We start from the raw sequence: 21,199 nt of genomic DNA on the forward strand, positions 1-21,199 counted from the left end.
TTTTCAAATACTACTTCTGCCTCATTTTTTCTCTCCTTCTGCTAATCTATTTATATGTAGGGTAGAACTTCTCACTGATTCCCTATGTCTTTAACACACTCCTATATATTTTTATTCTCTTTCTCTCTCTGCTTTGTGCTAGATATCTCTACTGACCATTAAATCCAGTTCATTAATTTCCATTCTCTCCTCATCTATGCCTAACCTGCTATTAAACTTATCCATCAAGTTCCTGATTTCAGTTATGTTTTTCAGTTCACTTGTCTGCTTATATTTTAAGGTGTGTTAGATACTGTATTTGAAAGCTAATGTGTAGAAATAACTTGGGGCCTAAAACAAAGTTATCTTCTTTCAGGAAACGAATTTAAAAAATTGTTTTAATTTAATTTTATTTATTTTTCTATACAGCAGGTTCTTATTAGTTATCAATTTTATACACATCAGTGTATACATGTCAATCCCAATTGCCCAATTCATCACACCACCATCCCCAACCCCCCGTGGCTTTCCCCCCTTGGTGTCCATACGTTTGTTCTCTACATCTGTGTCTCAACTTCTGCCCTGCAAACTGGTTCATCTGTACCATTTTCCTAGGTTCCACATACATGCATTAATATACGATATTTGTTTTTCTCTTTCTGACTTACTTCACCCTGTATGACAGTCTCTAGATCCATCCACGTCTCAACAAATGACCCAATTTCATTCCTTTTTATGCCTGAGTAATATTCCATTGTATATATGTACCACATCTTCTTTATGCATTCGTCTGTCGATGGGCATTTCGGTTGCTTCCATGACCTGGCTATTGTAAATAGTGCTGCAATGAACATTGGGGTGCATGTGTCTTTTTGAAGTATGGTTTTCTGTGGGTATATGCTCAGTAGTGGGATTGCTGGGTCAAATGGTAATTCTATTTTTAGTTTTTTAAGGAACCTCCATACCGTTCTCCATAGTGGCTGTATCAATTTACATTCCCACCAACTGTGCAAGAGGGTTCCCTTTTCTCCACACCCTCTCCAGCATTTGTTGTTTGTGGATTTTCTGATGATGCCCATTCTAACTGGTGTGAGGTGATAGCTCATTGTAGTTTTGATTTACATTTCTCTAATAATTAGTGATGTTGAGAAGTTTTTCATGTGCTTCTTGGCCATCTGTATGTGTTCTTTGGAGAAATGTCTATTTAGGTCTTCTGCCCATTTTTGGATTGGGTTGTTTGTTTCTTTAATATTGAGATGCATGAGCTGTTTATACATTTCAGAGATTAATCCTTTGTCCATTGATTCATTGGAAATATTTTCTCCCATTCTGAGGGTTGTCTTTTCGTCTTGTTTATGGTTTCATTTGCTGTGCAAAAGCTTTTAAGTTTCATTAGGTCCCATTTGTTTATTTTTGTTATGACTTCCATTACTCTAGGAGGTAGATCAAAAAAAGATCTTGCTGTGATGTATGTCAAAGAGTGTTCTTCCTATGTTTTACTCTAAGATTTTTATACTGTCTGGTCTTACATTTAGGTCTCTTATCCATTTTATTTTTGTGTCTAGTGTTAGGGAGTGTTCTAATTTCATTCTTTTACATGTAGCTGTCCAGTTTTCCCAGCACCACTTATTGAAGAGACTGTCTTTTCTCCACTGTATATCCTTGCCTCCTTTGTCGTAGATTAGTTGACGAGAGGTGCGTGGGTTTATCTCTGGACTTTCTATCTTGTTCCATTGATCTATGTTTCTGTTTTTGTGCCAGTACCATATTGTCTTGATTACTGTAGCTTTGTAGTATAATCTGAAGTCAGGGAGCCTGATTCCTCCAGCTCCATTTTTTTCCCTCAAGACTGCTTCGGCTATACAGGGTCTTTTGTGTCTCCATACAAATTTTAAGATTTTTTTGTTCTAGTTCCATAAAATATACCATTGGTAATTTGATAGGGATTGCACTGAATCTGTAGATTGCTTTCAGTAGTATAGTCATTTTCACAATATTGATTCTTCCAATCCAAGAACATGGTATATCTCTCCATATGTTGGTATCATCTTTAATTTCTTTCATCAGTGTCTTATAGTTTTCTGCATACAGGTCTTTGGTCTCCCTAGGTAGGTTTATTCCTAGGTATTTTATTCTTTTTGTTGCAGTGGTAAATGGGAGTGTTTCCTTAATTTATCTTTCAGATTTTTTATCATTAGTGTATAGGAATGCAAGAGATTTCTGTGCATTAATTTTGTATCCTTCAACTTTACCAAATTCATTGATTAGCTCTAGTAGTTTTCTGGTGGCATCTTTAGGATTCTCTATGTATAGTATCATGTCATCTGCAAACAGTGACAGTTTTACTTCTTCTTTTCCAATTTGAATTCCTTTTATTTCTTTTTCTTCTCTGATTTCCGTGGCTAGGACTTCCAAAACTATGTTGAATAATAGTGGTGAGAGTGGACATCCGTGTCTTGTTCCTGATCTTAGAGGAAATGCTTTCAGTTTTTCACCATTGAGAATGATGTTTGCTGTGGGTTTGTCGTATATGGCCTTTATTATGTTTAGGAAGGTTCCTTCTATGCCCACTTTCTGGAGAGTTTTTTTCATAAATGGGTGTTGAATTTTGTCAAAAGCTTTTTCTGCATCTATTGAGATGATCATATGGTTTTTCTCCTTCAATTTGTTAATATGGTGTATCACATTGATTGATTTGCATATATTGAAGAATCCTTGCATCCCTGGGATAAATCCCACTTGATCATGGTGTATGATCCTTTTAATGTGTTGTTGGATTCTTTTTGCTAGTATTTTGTTGAGGAGTTTTTCATCTATATTCATCAGTGATATTGGTCTGTAATTTTCTTTTTTTGTAGTATCTTTGTCTGGTTTTGGTATCAGGGTGATGGTGGCCTCATAGAATGAGTTTGGGAGTGTTCCTTCCTCTGGAATTTTTTAGAAGAGTTTGAGAAGGATGGGTGTTAGCTCTTCTCTAAATGTTTGATAGAATTCACCTGTGAAGCCATCTGGTCCTGGACTTTTGTTTGTTGGAAGATTTTTAAGTACAGTTTCAATTTCATTACTTGTGATTAGTCTGTTCATATTTTCTATTTCTTCCTGGTTCAGTCTTGGAAGGTTATACCTTTCTAAGAATTTGTCCATTTCTTCCAGGTTGTCCATTTTATTGGCATAGAGTTGCTTGTAGTAGTCTCTTAGGATACTTTGTATTTCTGCGGTGTCTGTTGTAACTTCTCCTTTTTCATTTCTAATTTTATTGATTTGAGTCCTCTCCCTCTCCCTCTTTTTCTTTTTTTTTCTTTTTTTTTCCTGCGGTATGCAGGCCTCTCACTGTTGTGACCTCTCCCGTTGTGGAGCACAGGCTCCAGATGCACAGGCTCAGCAGCCATGGCTCACGGGTCCAGCCACTCCGCGGCATGTGGGACCCTCCCGGACCGGGGCATGAACCTGTGTCCCCTGCATCGGCAGGCGGACTCTCAACCACTGCGCCACCAGGGAAGCCCCCCCTCTTTCTCTTGATGAGTCTGGCTAATGGTTTATCAATTTTGTTTATCTTCTCAAAAAACCAGCTTTTAGTTTTATTGATCTTTGCTATTGTTTTCTTTGTTTCTATTTCATTTATTTTTGCTCTGATCTTTATGATTTCTTTGCTTCTACTAACTTTGGGTTTTGTTTGTTTTTCTTTCTGTAGTTCCTTTAGGCGTAAGTTTTGATTGTTTATTTGAGATTTTTCTTGTTTCTTGAGGTAGGCTTGTATAGCTATAAACTTCCCTCTTAGAACTGCTTTTGCTGCATCCCATAGGTTTTGGATCATCGTGTTTTCATTGTCATTTGACTCTAGGTATTTTTTGATTTCCTCTTTGATTCCTTCAGTGATCTCTTGGTTATTTAGTAATGTATGTTTAACCTCCATGTGTTTGTGTTTGTTTCCCTGTGATTGATTTCTAATTTCCTAGCATTGTGGTCAGAAAAGATGCTTGATATGATTTCAATTTTCTTAAATTTACTGAGGCTTGATTTGTGACCCAAGATGTGATCTATCCTGGAGAATGTTCTGTGCACACTTGAGAAGAAAGTGTAATCTGTTTTTGGATGGAATGTCCTATAAATATCAATTAAATCTATCTGGTCTATTGTGTCATTTAAAGCTTCTGTTTCCTTATTTATTTTTATTTTGGGTGATCTGTCCATTGGTGTAAGTGAGGTGTTAAAGTCCTCCACTATTACTGTGTTACTGTCGATTTCCTCCTTTGTAGCTGTTAGCAGTTGTCTTATGTATTGTGGTGCTCCTATGTTGGGTGCATATATACTTATAATTGTTATATCTTCTTCTTGGATTGATCCCTTGATCATTACGTAGTGTCCTTCCTTGTCTCTTGTAACATTCTTTATTTTAAAGTCTATTTTATCTGATATGAGTATTACTACTCCAGCTTTCTTTTGATTTCCATTTGCATGGAATATCTTTTTCCATCCCCTCACTTTCAGTCTATATGTGTCCCTAGGTCTGAAGTGGGTCTCTTGTCGATAGCATATATATGGGTCTTGTTTTTGTATCCATTCAGCAATCCTGTGTGTTTTGGTTGGAGCATATAATCCATTCACGTTTAAGGTAATTATCGATATGTATGTTCCTATGACCATTTTCTTAATTGTTTTGGGTTTGTTTTTGTAGGTCTTTTTCTTCTCTTGTGTTTCCCACTTAGAGAAGTTCCTTTAGCATTTGTTGCAGAGCTGGTTTGGTGGTGCTGAATTCTCTTAGCTTTTGCTTGTCTGTAAAGCTTTTGATTTCTCCATCGAATCTGAATGAGATCCTTGCCAGCTAGAGTAATCTTGGTTGTAGGTTCTTCCCTTTCATCATTTTAAGTATATCATGCCACTCCCTTCTGGCTTGTAGAGTTTCTGCTGAGAAATCAGCTGTTAACCTCATGGGAGTTCCCTTGTATGTTATTTTTCGTTTTTCCCTTTCAATAATTTTTCTTTGTCTTTAACTTTTGCCAATTTGATTACTATGTGTCTCGGCGTGTTTCTCCTTGGATTTATCCTGTATGGGACTCACTGTGCTTCCTGGACTTGGGTGGCTATTTCCTTTCCCACGTTAGGGAAGTTTTCAACTATAATCTCATCAAATATTTTCTCGGGTCCTTTCTCTTTCTCTTCTCCTTCTGGGACCCCTATAACGCGAATGTTGTTGCGGTAAATGTTGTCCCAGAGGTCTCTTAGGCTGTCTTAATTTCTTTTCATTCTTTTTTCTTTATTCTGTTCTGCAGCAGTGAATTCCACCATTCTGTCTTCCAGGTCACTTATCCGTTCTTCTGCCTCAGTTATTCTGGTATTGATTCCTTCTAGTGTAGTTTTCATTTCAGTTATTGGATTGTTCATCTCTGTTTGTTTGTTCTTTAATTTTTCTAGGTCTTTGTTAAACATTTCTTGCATCTTCTCGATCTTTGCCTCCATTGTTTTTCCGAGGTCCTGGATCATCTTCACTATATTATTCTGAATTCTTTTTCTGGAAGGTTGCCTATCTCCACTTCATTTAGTTGTTTTTCTGGGGTTTTATCTTGTTCCTTCATCTGGTACATAGCCCTCTGCCTTTTCATCTTGTCTATCTTTCTGTGAATGTGGTTTTTGTTTCACAGGCTGCAGGATTGTAGTTCTTCTTGCTTCTGCTGTCTGCCCTCTCCAGGAAAGGATTTTTAATTTCCTTTTATCAGACGGTGTGGGCGGGGTTGCAGAGGCAGTTCAAAGCTATATCTTACTTGTACAAACAGCTTTTCCATTTCCTTTGTTAATGTCTTATTAAGTAATTGATTGCATGCACATTCCATTACTCTCCTATTACTCACAAGTGCTTGCATAGCTTCCTTTTCTTTTGGAAGTGTGAGAAGATGATACATATCTATATCCTTATCTATGTTTATATCTATATCCAGGGACCTCTCCCAGCTTCTCTTCTTTACTTGCAGTATACTGCTGTGGTCACACATTGTATCATACTTCTAAGGTTAATTCAGCTGACTGTACTGGCACCTAGAATTATGGTTACTGATGAACTATACTTTTTAGTAAGCTGCCTGGATACATGTGGTTTATATGATTACTCATCCTCTTTTCTTGCACATCCATCTGATATTTGATCAGGAAAACAGTTCCTGCTCTGGGAAGGTCACATACATTAGATTCCAAGGCCAAATACTCAGGTGGTTCTGCTTTCTGATGTCCTGCAAGTGCTGGTGCTTTTGGCCTCTGGACTCTAACTCTGCATACTGGGCCGCTGCCTGGGCCACGGCATCCTCATGCGCTGCATAGTGGCCTCTCGGCCTGCTTAGAGCGGGCTCCGGGGACAGGCAAATTGTCAGCACATTCCCTTCAGAATCCCTGGGCACTTCGCTCCTTCTCACTGCTGCTGCGCCCCAGCTCCGCCAGGCCCAGCGACAGCCTCTGCCATCACAAGATTGCAACCTGGCTGGACAGGGTCTCTGCCTCGACCCCGCACCCCATGCCCAGCTGGGGCAGAGTTGCCTCCGACAATCAGACCCAGCACCTCCTGCAGCACCCCGCGGCCTCTGGCCAGCCAAAGCATCTGCTTCCATGTTTTCTTTTTCTTTCTTTCTTATTTAATGTGAATGAAGATAGATAATTTTCTAAAAGAACGAATATCTCATGTCTCAAACTAAAAAGCAATATTACACTTAAGGAAACCCTGATAACATTATCATGAAAAAAATAAGCACACTATTATCACAAAATTTTAGCCTTTTTTTGTAAGTCACAACCAATGTATAAGTAAGAAGGGATTGAAAAGGATGATAATTGTTCATTATTTCTACCCGATATCATTTGTCTTAGATTAAACTTTTTTTCCAATGGAAGATAATCAACTGAAAAACAATTAGAACTAGTTATGGATGTCAAAAAGGAGGTGAGTTACTAAAGAAAACTTTTCTATAATATATAGATTTCTAACAGCATTTATAAGTTAAAATATAATGAAAAATGTTCCACTTATCATAGAAACAACAGCAACAACCAAAGTTCCTAGGATAAACTGAACAAGAAATGCAAAGGGCTAATTAGCAAAAGAACTATAAAAATTTAGTGAATTACAAAAATTAAGGTGTAAATGGAGTGGCATATTATTTTTCTTGATGGTAAACTTTAATAACACATCAGTTACTTCCTTATTTGTTTATAAGTTTAGTATAATTTCAATCAGAATGCCAGATTGAGAATTTCATGAAACCAGTCTAAAGTTTGTTTGGAAAATTAAAATGTAAGAAGAGCCAAGAAATCTTTGAAGATTGTAGGGACATTTTTTTTAGATATTTAAATGTATCATAAAGCTACAATAAAAGTGTTGGGTAGTACAAGGATAAACAAAAATGCATCAATGGAAAAATAGAAAGCAATACATTTGTGTGTGTGTGTGTTCATGCTATGCATGCATCTACAATTTAGGTATTAATCAATATTTTATGGGCAGCATTTCAAAAGAATGCTGAATTGTTTTAGAAGGAGTATTGAGATAACTGATTAATGTAGCGGAACTCTGCATTATGGCTGTCCAACATCTTTTGAATACCCTCCTGACATTCTAATTATGTCTCACTGTGTAAGCAAGTCTTGCTTTCCCAAGAGAATCCATAAACCAGGCATATGACTTAGAGTCTATATCTCCCCCCACCATCGACATCTGATGTGGAAGGGAGCCATGTAGGGGGCATAGTCAGAGAGATTCGTCAGTCAAGTGTGGTGTCAAAAGTGTTTGCTCCTTTGGAGCAGCCATGTCAGATTTGCAAGTGTCCCACTGAATCAGTTTTATTTTTTTTAAGTTTGTTTTTTTTTTTTTTTTTTACTGGAACTATCCTGTGGTGTGGTCAGGTATTTCTTCTGGATATGTAGACCATGCCTGTCTTGTTCTTGGCTGTATAGCCTACGAAGTCTAGTTCTCTGGCTCTCTCAGAAGTCTGAGAGACTTCTGAGAAATCCATAAAATCCCAAAATCCATATGTTGAAATCCTAACCCTCAGTGTGATGGTCTTAGGAGGTGGGGGCCCTGGGACGTGATTAGGTCATAGGGGTGGAGCCTTCATGAATAGGATTAGTGATCTTATAAGAGACAGGAGAGAGCCTGTTTCCTCTCTCTCCTCCCTGCCATGTCAGAATGCAATGAGAAGATAGTCATCTGCAAACCAGGAAGTGAGTCCTCATCAGAACCTGAACCTGCCTGGATCTACCTCGATCTTGGACTTCTCAGCCTCTAGAACTGTGAGGAAAAATGTTTGTTGTTGTTTAAGCCACTCAATCTATGCTATTTGTTATAGCAACCCAAGCTAAGACAAGTAGAGTCTGTTATTTGCAATTTAAGAACATGCACGACTTTCAATTTACTATTTGGGGAAAAAACACATTTACATTCCTGCCTCAAAATAAAATACATCTGGATTAGACCAAAATATTAAAAACCAAAATAAAATAAAAAACAAACATATACTAAAACGCCAAAAACAAAAGCCCAGAGATAAACCTGAAAAGAAGTAGTCAAACTAATTACAATTAACTAAATAACCACAGTGGTCCACCACTTGGTATGGGTAGATCAAAAATGTGTCTCTGAATGAACCAGCAGGCAAAGAGAAATGGAAACCTGGCCAGTTAGGCAATTTCACAACATTATAAGATAAAATTAAACTGGTTACTCAGGAGAAGAACTAAGTATTCTTAGTTCTCAGATCAGACAAGAATTTCTGTCTGAGCACTTCATAATGAAAACAGTCTGTGATGGTATTTTATTGGACAATGACCAGGGAGTGAGTTGCACACAACTATTTTTTTTAACATTTTTATTATTCCATGGACTTTATTGACTGATTTCAATCAAGGTAGAAATATCTCTGGTCTGAGTTAGCCTATCCCCACAGGAATGAATTGTTAGAAAAAAGAAGGTAAGAAAAAGCAACAAAAATAATGATATAAACAGTGAATAGAACAGAAAAACTTTTGAATTATGATAATTTAAAGTAAGAAAGGTGACCAAATGCAACAATAATGAACATAAGGTAAGGGATATTTGAGTTGGAAGAAAAATAAAAATCAATATAGGTAAACATTTTGTAGATTATAGGCTTAAAAAAAAGGGAGAATAAGAAAAACCACACCAAAGTGAAAGAGACAAGACATATTAACTGAAGACTATTAGCAAGGAGAGAAAGGAATATAAGGAGTGAAAAATGTTTAAGAAAAAGGAAGAAATCCTGTAATTTGTGACAACATGGATGAACCTGGAGGGCATTATGTTAAGTGAAATAAGCCAGGCAGAAAAAGACAAATACCTCTGGTATCACTTATATGTGGAATCGGTTTTTTTTTTTTTACATCTTTATTGGAGTATAATTGCTTTACAATGGTGTGTTAGTTTCTGCTTTATAACAAAGTGAATCAGTTATACATATACATATGTTCCCATATCTCTTCCCTCTTGCGTCTCCCTCCCTCCCACCCTCCCTATCCCACTCCTCCAGGCGGTCACAAAGCACCAAGCTGATCTCCCTGTGCTATGCGGCTGCTTCCCACTAGCTATCTACCTTACGTTTGGTAGTGTACGTATGTCCATGCCTCTCTCTCGCTTTGTCACAGCTTACCCTTCCCCCTCCCGATATCCTCAAGTCCATTCTCTAGTAGGTCTGTGTCTTTATTCCTGTCTTACCCCTAGGTTCTTCATGACATTTTTTCTTCTTAAATTCCATATATATGTGTTAGCATACGGTATTTGTCTTTCTCTTTCTGACTTACTTCACTCTGTATGACAGACTCTAGGTCTATCCACCTCATTACAAATAGCTCAATTTTGTTTCTTTTTATGGCTGAGTAATATTCCATTGTAAATATGTGCCACATCTTCTTTATCCATTCATCCAATGATGGACACTTAGGTTGTTTCCATCTCCGGGCTATTGTAAATAGAGCTGCAATGAACATTTTGGTACATGACTCTTTTTGAATTATGGTTTTCTCAGGGTATATGCCCAGTAGCGGGATTGCTGGGTCATATGGTAGTTCTACTTGTAGTTTTTTAAGGAACCTCCATACTGTTCTCCATAGTGGCTGTATCAATTTACATTCCCACCAACAGTGCAAGAGGGTTCCCTTTTCTCCACACCCTCTCCAGCATTTATTGTTTCTAGATTTTTTGATGATGGCCATTCTGACTGGTGTGAGATGATATCTCATTGTAGTTTTGATTTGTATTTCTCTAATGATTAATGAAGTTGAGCATTCTTTCATTAGTTTGTTAGCAGTCTGTATATCTTCTTTGGAGGAATATCTATTTAGGTCTTCTGCCCATTTTTGGATTGGGTTGTTTGTTTTTTTGTTATTGAGCTGCATGAGCTGCTTATAAAATTCTGGAGATTAATCCTTTGTCAGTTGCTTCATTTGCAAATATTTTCTCCCATTCTGAGGGTTGTCTTTTGGTCTTGTTTATGGTTTCCTTTGCTGTGCAAAAGCTTTGAAGTTTCATTAGGTCCCATTTGTTTATTTTTGTTTTTCTTTCCATTTCTCTAAGAGGTGGGTCAGAAAGGATCTTGCTGTGATTTATGTCATAGAGCGTTCTGCCTATGTTTTCCTCTAAGAGTTTGATAGTTTCTGGCCTTACATTTAGGTCTTTAATCCATTTTGAGCTTATTTTTGTGTATGGTGTTAGGGAGTGATCTAATCTCATACTTTTACATGTACCTGTCCAGTTTTCCCAGCACCACTTATTGAAAAGGCTGTCCTTTCTCCACTGTACATTCCTGCCTCCTTTATCAAAGATAAGGTGACCATATGTGCGTGGGTTTATCTCTGGGCACACAACTATTTTTGATGATGGTCCTCAGGCAAGTCAGATGGTCTCACACTGAAAGCACACTAGTGCTATTTACCCAGAACAATTCCAGCAGCAAAGATGTAGGACTGGGTATGCAATGTGCCCATTCTCTGTACCTCTGATATCATCAAACTGGATGGACTACATATTCTTCAAAGAATCCCTTCCTAATATTTCTTTCAGGTGATCTTTTGATAAATAATCAGGGGACTGGAGCCCAAGTTTATACTCCTTTTTTGTGGGATAAAGATCTCTCTGTATATATAAACAATCAAGGTAGGTGTGGGACACAGCCTCTCAGAGGCCACGAGAGATCCAGGCTACTTCTGTAATTTTAAACTTCCAGTAAATATATTGAAAATGAAGAAATGGCAAAGCCAGAGTTACCAAATCTGTTGTATAATTTGAATGCATACATTCAGTAAATTAATGTTTTGAACACGTACACAAAGAAATAACTGTGTGTCTAACTCATTTGGCAATAACATCTAAAGGGAATCTGAGGTCTTTCTTGAATGTGAAGCTCAGCCCCTCCTGGCCTCTGGCACTGGTCCTGGTGAAAGTTGAGGAATCTGTCGGGATGAGCCTAAATAGGAGACCAGCCTTTCCTCAGCAGAGAACCACAGGTGTGGAAGCCAATACAAAAATTGTTTTATTCATGTTAAATGGGTGCCTGAAATGCCAAAAAACGTGCAGTCTGTACGTTAATGGCCACATAGTTCTAACTTTGGGTAGACTCCCTCCTTGGCCAAGAGAAAAATCTCCTTGATACATACCTAAATTAAAACAATGCTATTCCTGGCTTTCACAGGCAAACATGGAGAAAGGTCACTCCTGTGTGGGCTGGATTTTTACAACCCAGTTTAAAGGAGGTGGAAGTCTATAAAAAAATAACCTAAGGGGCTTCCCTGGTGGCGCAGTGGTTGAGAGTCCGCCTGCCGATGCAGGGGACATGGGTTCGTGCCCTGGTCTGGGAAGATCCCACATGCCGTGGAGCAGCTGGGCCCGTGAGCCATGGTCGCTGAGCCTGCGCGTCCGGAGCCTGTGCTCCGCAACGGGAGAGGCCACAGCAGTGAGAGGCCCGCGTACCGCAAAAAAAATAAAAAATAACCTAAGGTTCAGAATTGTCCATTTCTTCCCTTGCCTTTCTTCCTGGCAGGATTAGCTAAACAGGGCCACCATCTGTCCTGGTCATGCCTAGCTCAAGAAAATGAAATTACATCATCTGGTATAAAGGAATACTTGTCCTTTGTTAATTCTCCTCTGGTGTTTTCTGGTTCTGTTTCACTCTCAGTCACAAAGAAGAAGGGCGGTGGGCGGGGGGAAACAGGCCCACGGAAGGCTTGCCCGTCCTCGCAGGCTGTCGACCACCTTGGTTCCGCGCCAACAACACGCACCGGAAGTTCTGTGTCAGAGCGGGAAACTTGCCACAGACCCACCTCCGGTGAGTGCATCCGCATTTCCGGTTTTCCCTCGGAGAGACTACGTTCGTTTTAACTCGCTGGGGAGAGGCTTGCCGCTCTCGTGGCCCGCGCTACACAACCTTGGAGTATCCTGAAATGAGAAACGAAAATTGTGACGTAACATCAAAAGCGCCTTTTAAGGAAGGGGGAACACGGTAGGGGAAGTCTCGGGGTTTCGGAGCGCGCAGTCACTAGCAGAGGAGACGGCTCTGTCGATAGCCGAGCAAGTGGATTTGTTTGGAGATACGAAGGTGTCGAGGTGAGCTCGGGGGCGGGGGGGGGGCGGGGGGGGCGGGGGTGCTGCCTCAACTGGTAGAGTAAGAACAATTCAGACTTCCAAGGGGCGAACTGTAAGGGAAGAAATGAGGGGGAGCAATGCGGGAGGAGAGGAATGGAAACTGCGGCATCTGACCTCTGGTGGGAGTTTCAGAGGACTTGGGATTAGGGGTGACTCATGCTCAATTTAAATTGTCCTGTGGCCGCCGTGTAATTACCCTTCCTCTCTGCAAACCTTTAGGTATGTCTGCTGTCAAATGAGTTAAGCAAGGAGGCCATAAGACAGAGCTGGCTCTAATGCCGTAGCACGTGTGTAAGCAAGCCAGAATCTAAACCTGTAAGTGCCTCAAGGTTAGGAAATCGAAACCTAAGGACAACCAGTCACAACCAACCAACTAGGCTTTAAGCTATAGGCAGTCAATAAATTCCTTACTTGGCTTCCACACTTTCTCTATAAAAGTTTTCGCCCAGCTCCCTTTTGCAGGGCGCTTCTAACCACCTGGCATTGCTCAGATAAATTCTTAAATTTTTAATCTTCCTCAGTTTATCTTTTAACACTACCGAAGGGCTTTGTGCAAGTGAACTTTTTGTCTGTTTTTGCCTTTTTATGGAAGTCTAATGAAGGAGTGGAGCTCCCCGTCTAGGTCACCAAGGCTTGGACAGGGCTGGTGCACTGGGGCTGGAGGGATGATCCGTATGCTTGACTGAACTGTTGGTGAAAGGAGAAGCTCTGAGCCAGCGTGACCTTCATAAATTCCCAGAGCCCCCTTGGGAAATTACCTCGAATTGGGGGAAGGCATTGGGCTTTCTGGGAGTTATAGAATGGAGGTTTGAGCCACCTGTATGTGGATCTAAAAAGGCAAGGAGAGCAGAGCTGAGATCTCAGTTATATATACTTATTTGTGGTCTTCCCTACTCTTTCCTACTAGACCCAAAAGGGACCTTCAGTTTTGCAGAACTGCTATAGGCAGCTAACCTCATAGGTCTGGGCTGGATGTGGGAGAAGTTATGAGGGAAAAGACCCTAGAGACATGCCTTTGTGGGGGGGGGAGAGGAGAAGACATGGAAGAAAATGACTGGCAAGTTTACCTGCACACATGTGAGCAAGAGCTCTAGCAAGAGGTAACTCTTGTTTTCTCTGACTGTTGCATTCTAGAATATAATTATTTTTAATAAGTGACTGCCTTTTCTCTTCCCAGTTTTTTAAGTGACAGTTTTTACATTCCTCCCTGGGATGAAAGGTCTCTGTTCTCACTTGGCAAATGGCCAGAGGGGGGCCAAAAAAATGAGAGGGAGAAGAGGGTAGGCCTCGGGCAGGAAGCAGATTAAAAAAGGGTGAATGCTCCCCTTATCCCCCACTACAGGGGAGCCAGGGCATCTGCTGCCTGGTCACGACCATTCGGCATGCAGCCTCCTCTGCTGGGGTGCCGGTGATTGGATGAGGACCTCTCTAGGCTCTCTGCCACAGAGATAATTTGTTCCAGCCTATCATTTACACCTCCATCTGGCAGCCCAGCAGGACCTAGCATGCCTAGGAGTCAGCTGTGCCACAGAGGACAGGCATTCAGTGGCCATGGGGCAGGCCAGTCATTCATCGTGAATGGTACGGCACAGGGGTGCTAATGACGTCAGCTTGTCTGCCTGCCTGGCAGGGTGACGCTTCCTGCCACTCAATCTGCTTCTAACCCCGGAAGCCTGGGTGCATGGCCTTCTCTCTTTATTCATCTCGTCTCCTTCATTCCCCTTTATGTTTTCCACAAATAATGTTGCCATTTTCTTCAGTGTCCTCAAACCTGTTTCAACCTCTCTTCATCTCTTTCGGTGGGTAAGTCATATTTTTCTCTGGTTCACATACTGGGTGAAAAATGCTGTTCCTCATCCACAGCGCTCCACCACCTTCTAAGGGGGAAGGTACCTCTTCTTGGGTATAGGTATGCAACTTTTTTTTTTTTTTAAAGAAGATGTTGCGGGTAGGAGTTTATTAATTAATTAATTAATTTTTGCTGTGTTGCGTCTTCGTTTCTGTGCGAGGGCTTTCTCTAGTTGTGGCAAGCGGGGGCCACTCTTCATCGCGGTGTGCGGGCCTCTCACTATGGCGGCCTCTCTTGTTGCGGAGCACAGGCTCCAGACGCGCAGGCTCAGTAGTTGTGGCACACGGGCCCAGTTGCTCCGCGGCATGTGGGATCCTCCCAGACCAGGGCTCGAACCCGTGTCCCCTGCATTAGCAGGCAGATTCTCAACCACTGTGCCACCAGGGAAGCCCGGTATGCAACTTTTGAGATGCACTCAGCATCCAGCTTAATTTTTCTGCATATTAAATGGAGAAAGCTTTTGAGAGTAGGATCCAGGATGAAGGCACAGGAGATGATGAGGTTGGGTGCTGTGGAAGCAAAAATTTTGGAACAACTCCTCTTTGGTAACAGAAAGAGAGAAGGGAATTTGGAGAATGTGGAGAGGAGAAAAGAATGATGATGATGTAGGCAGTACAAGAGTTGCTGTTTATCCAGTACTTTATTTTTGCCACTCATTATACTTAACTCTTTTTGTTTATTATTCAGTCCAATCCTCCAACAAAATGTTAAGTTTTATTATTATTCTTTTTCTGCTGAGGAAACTGAGGCTCAACAAAGTTAGAGAACTTGCCCAAAGTAACACAGCCAGGAAGCTCTGAGCTGGAATTGGGAGCAAGTTCTAGCTGGCTTCAAAGTCCAAATCCTTAATGACTAAATTGTATTGATTCGCCAAAAAAATTTATGGCTGGACCTTCAGAAAGGCAGAAAGTTGAGCTTGTAGGTGACTGGATTAATTACCTGGGAGGCTGAATGACCCTGTTCCTCCTTTTGTGAGAGGGTAGGTGACACTGAGGTGGTCACTCAGCAATTGACTGGCCTGCCATCTGCTTATACTGGTTGGCTGCCTGCCCCTCAGTGTCTGGGCCTTTAGTCCAGCTTTCCAGGAAAGTGTAATTCTGGATCTGGTCAGCCTGGCACTCTTCATTCCTAAAGAGTGCTGAGGTGTAATAAACCCAAAGAGCAGGGGAATAAGAGACAAGGAGTTAGAACCAACCAGTTTCTTTCATATATTTTGAGTAATTCTAGTCAATAAATAACCCATTTCAACAGTACTTCCCCAAAGAAAACTTTTTATGGTCTAATTTAAGTTTCTTATATTGTTGTTTAAAACCATTTCCATTGTTTTGGGACAACTGTGTATGTAAAAAACATGCAGTTTGGGGGGAAAAGACCACAGAATATCGCAGCTAGAAGGGACCCCCGCCTTCACTATGCAGATGATGAGTTCAAGGTCCCAGGCTGGCTTTAGACTCACAGATCTGTATTTCAGTCCCTGCCCTGCTGCTTACTAATGGTGAAATATCTCGTCAGCCAGAGATAGGATCAACTCCCTCCTCTCCAAAACGGTACCTACCCTGGTGATGGATGTAGTGGGGATTAAATGAAGTTTTCTTCCTGAGGTGCCTAGAAAAGGCCCTGTAAGAAGTAACCGCTCAACAAATGGCAGTGCCCTTCCTTGGGCCATGTCATCCAGCTATTCAGGGTAGAGCTAAGGCCAGGACCTTGTTTTCTGATTCTCCAACGTGTGTGTGTGTGTGTGTGTGTGTGTGTGTGTGTGTGTGTGTGTGTGTGTGTGTGTACATGCTGCAGAGCAGTGTAATGTCTGCTTCCTTGAAGTAACATGGTTTATTACACTTTGTAATTCTATAGCAATCATTTAGATGATATTGTTCAATCAGAGCAACAACGTGGTAGAGTTAGACAGGAATGGTATCACTAAGTCCACTTTACACATCAGAAAAGGGAGACTGGGAGAAGGCAGTTTCCTTCAGTCCCATGGCTAGTCAGGGGTACAACTAGACCACCAGGCAGTTTCACCAAAGAGATAAGGAAGAGTGAAAGAAATGTTATGCTGGAGGTCATAAATGACATAAGTACCTGACAGTCCTGATTAGATAGTGAGAGAAAAAATGGACTTTGAGATGATTGAGCAAAAGACCAAGAGAAAACACTGACAAAGCAGTAAACAACCCACCATGAGGGACTAGGGGAAGATGACAGTGGTGGCCACAGCTGACAACAGTGTAACTCTTTCCTGTCGGATAAGTACTGCTCACTCAGCAATTCTGAAATTCTCCAGCCCATTCTTTCCAATTCACTCTGCCTCTGCAGCATCCTAACTGCACATACACGTTTCCTCAGGCAAGGAAAACCTCAAGTTCTTTATCACATTTCAAGTTTCAGTTTTCTCTCTAGTCTCAAGGGGGTGGTATTCTAAACCCTAGAGTTTGGATAACTTTAAAGTTACTTACCTGAGATACATAAGCATACACAGGCACTCTAGTCTTCCTAGAATACACGGAATTCAGACTTCACAGTGATATAGAAAAAAATCACCATGAGGCAATGCAGGTGATCCCTGACTCTTCCATCCCCATGTCTGCTGCACCCAGATGGCTCTTGCCCCTGGGCTTCATTCTGATGCTTTAAATTTACACCCTCAGATTCTGAGCTTTTAAAAAACCTACCACATTTCTCTTACAAACTGACATTTAATACTCTGTGAATATACCAAATATCATTGGATTGTACACTTTAAATAGGTGAATTGTATAGTATGTGACTTCTTCTTCAATCAAGCTGCTAAATTAATAAAGGGACCATAAAAGAATTGAAAGCACAGTCTTGAAGAGATAAGTGTACACCCATGTTTATAGCAGCATTATACACAATAGCCAAAAGGTGGAAGCAGCCCAAGTGTCCACAGACCAATGAAGAGATAGGCAGAATGTGATATCTATATCTCTATCTCTATATCCTATAAATGTGATATATATGATATGTATACACACACACTGGAATATTATGCAGCCTTTAAAAAGAAGGAAAATCTGACATGTGGTGCAACATGGATGAAACTTGAGGGTATTATGCTAAGTGAATAAGCCAGTCACAGAAATACAAAACTGTATCATTCCACTTACATGAGATACGTAGAGAAGTCAAATTCAGAGAGAAAGTAGAAAGATAGTCTCCAGGGGCTGGTAGAGGGGGAAGTGGAGAGTTGTTGTCTAATGGATATAAGGTGTTAGTTTTGCAATATGGAAAGTGTTCTGGAGATTGGTTGCACAACAGTGTAAATGTAATGAACACTACTGAACACTTAAAAATGGTTAAGGTGGTACATTATATATTATGTGTATTTTACCACAATTTTTTTTAGAAGGGAAGAGGGGGCCGTGGTTCATGTGTACCATTTCAGGGGAGCTGCAGCCTGGATGTGTGTGAAATTCCAAATAAACAGTGATAGAAGAGCTTTCAGAACCTAGTATAGTTTTAGAAAAAAGTAATGGTCATATTCTACCTCTTAATTATTTCAAAGTTCTCTGGGATAAGAATTATAAGACAGTTACTCCAGACTTTTCTGAGATTGATGAGAAAGCATTCATATATTTATTGATTCATTTATTCACAAAAATTGATTGTGTGACTTCTGTGCTTTAGGCATGGTGCCGGATGCTGGGGAGACCCACGTAGGTTCTATAGTCTGATGGGCTGAATCAGTTGATATGGAAGATGACCTAGACTTGTAAAAATCCAGACTATCTAGACTTTTCAGTCATGTATCTCATAGAGTCTTCCATGAACACTGCAATAACAACCACTGCCACAACTGTCTCTTGATACTTTCAAGTACGTTCTCTTACTTGGTTTGGTTTAATTTGATTCTGACCTCAACCCTCTCCTCCCATCTCTTATAAGTTTCTTGAGAACAGGCCAGTCTTATTCATCTTCTATTCTCTACAAAAGGTCCCTGTAGCTAACAAAGTGCCGTACACACAGAACCTCAATAACAATTTTGTGAAATATGCTGAGATAACAACTAGCCCTACCTCTGTGACCCAGATAGTGACTGCTGGTTTCAGGGTCCTGAAACCATCCCAGCCACCAAAGCAGGTTGCAATACAGTAAGAAAATGTCTGTCCCACAAATTAGAAATGATGTTTTTAAATGTCATGTTGATCCATCCATGGTTCTTCCTTGCATTGTGTAGATGTAGCCCGTTTTTATGAAAGTTCTTTGTCTATAATGTTACTAATACTACAGTGAGTATAACTCTATGAAACATGAGATTTATTTGCACGTGCAAGTTTGTGGACTCAGACCTCATACTGTGCATGAATACATTTAACTCATGTAAAAATCATATTCAAATTGGAAGTATCTAGAGTGGGGCAGACAGTGGAGAATAAATGAGGCAGTTGTTGGAGGTTTTGAAAGTAATGATCCTGAATGATACCATCTTATTATTGCCTGTGAGAAGAGTCTGCATTCGGAGGCCTCTAAATCAGAATTATACGTTCAGATGCAGTTATTTAATGAAATAACTGTACTAAATCCCTAGTCCTGTGTTGTTTCATTCACCTTCTTAATCAGTTTCTGATGGAGGCATTACTAGCCCATTTTACAGATGGTGAAACTGAGGACTAAAGAGGTTGGGGGATTCCACAATGTTTCACAGCCTCCAAGTCCACATATCATGATATATCAATTTTGAACATTTTACTGAGTTAAGAGACTTAAAAAACTGCAAGCAGGGCTTCCCTGGTGGCGTAGTGGTTGGGAGTCCGCCTGCCGATGCAGGGGACATGGGTTCATGCCCTGGTCCAGGAAGATCCCACATGCTGCGGAGCGGCTGGGCCCGTGAGCCATGGCTGCTGAGCCTGCGCGTCCGGAGCCTGTGCTCCGCAGTGGGATAGGCCACAACAGTGAGAGACCCGCATACCGCAAAAAAAAAAAAAAAAAAAAAAACTGCAAGCACTCTGTGTTCCTCAGGAGTTGCTGTTTCTCTAAGGTCCATTAAGCCTTATCCTTGCTTTACTGAACTTTGATTTTCAGCTGCACATTTGGCCTGGAAGTGGCCAAATGCTGATGCCATGGGAGCAGCAGCAGGTGGCACCACTCAGGGACAGGTGTACTTATGCTCCTCGGACATGCCTGGCCAGTCTGCTGTTCACGTGCAACGATGCTCAGCAGATCAGGGCCCTCTAGGTCTGCCGATGCAAGTCATTCTTCCCTGATTAATATAGTTTTAACGTCCAAGGTTATAAGCTGCTGGGAGGTGGAGAGGGAAAGAACTAATCTCTGCAGTCTGAGGTCACCAAAACGTAAGCAGCTCTGCTTTAGACCACTGACCTGCAGTGAGACAGGCACTCCCTCTACCTGTCCTGTGACTCTAGGCGAGTTTACTTGACCTCTCTGAACCAAAGTTTCCTTATCCAGAAAGTGGGGCTAATAAACCTTTCCTCAGAGAGGTGCTAAGATGAGAGATCATATATAAAAAGAACCAGGTGCATCATAGAACTTCAAAGAAGAGCTATTATTATTGTTGTCATTGTTGTAACAAGAATAATTAGTACTAGTAGCCTAAGGAAAATTATTTCTACCATACATTTCTCAGCAGGTAAAATGTTTCAGTTATGGTTCTGACCACCCCAGCCCTGGCGCCCAACAATGATCACTAACCCCAGTCTCCATTCTTTCATCAGCATCCTCCTCTTATTCCTCCTTTCTCCTTTAACAAAAATCAAATTTGATGAGATCTCACATGTCCCCAGATCAATCATCTTGGTCTGATGAATCAAGCACCAGGTGGAGATGGGGAAACCAAAAAGTGTGCCTTGGGGAGGCAGGTGGAGTCAAGAGAGCTGACGGGAACTTCAGCTGGTCTAGCGCTCGGTTACCCTTAGGACAGGCCTTGGCCAAACTTCCCCAGACAAATGAGCCTCAGTTTTGTGCTCCAAACATTTCAATTTCCTTCAATAATCACCTTCAATGTCTAACACTCTCCACTTATAGAAGCTGTCTGAGCTTCAGCTCTATTTAGACAACCCAGCTCCCTGCTTCTTTTTCCTTCATTTCATTGATATTTCACTCATTGTAGTGTTACACTTTATACCATAGAGCACTTTGGTTTTTTAGAGTCTTTTCTCCTATTTTATGAGTTATTCCAAAGGAATGTGTTCCTGAGAATGTATACTTTCCTGTGATCATGGTCATTCCATTATTCTTAGATTCCTCCACTACTTTTATTTGATTATTTGCTTCAGGAAGCATACACTATTTTTATTTGCCTTTTCTTGAATTAGATTTTGGTTTAATGCTCAGAGAAAAAACCCTGTAGAATGAACTTGTACCTAGACAGTGCTGTAACTAGGGGAGCTGATGGCTTGCATCAGTCACTTTAAGTTTTATTCTAGTTTTTACCACCTTTAAAGACAAAAATGTACAGGTTGAGAGAGAATGAGAATAGAGTAAAAGATATTGTGTTCTGACATTAAAAACATCAGGGAGCCCAGCTTGGTTTGGGGGAACTGGGAAGGATCTTTGAATGCCTCCTATATGCAGGTACTTTATAAATTCACTTAATGCTCTTGTGAAATTCAGGTCCCACTTTAGAGAGGAGGAAACTCAGGCTCAGAGAAGTGAAAAAAACTTGACCAAGGTAATGTGTGTAGTAAGTGCTGGAGCTAAGCTAACGTACTTCCCAGTTCTCCTTGGTGGACTCCAGAGCCCAGTCCCCAGCTCACTGCGTTACCGAT

Source organism: Lagenorhynchus albirostris, chromosome 7 (genome assembly GCF_949774975.1).
Source record: "Lagenorhynchus albirostris chromosome 7, mLagAlb1.1, whole genome shotgun sequence".
NCBI lineage: Eukaryota > Metazoa > Chordata > Mammalia > Artiodactyla > Delphinidae > Lagenorhynchus > Lagenorhynchus albirostris.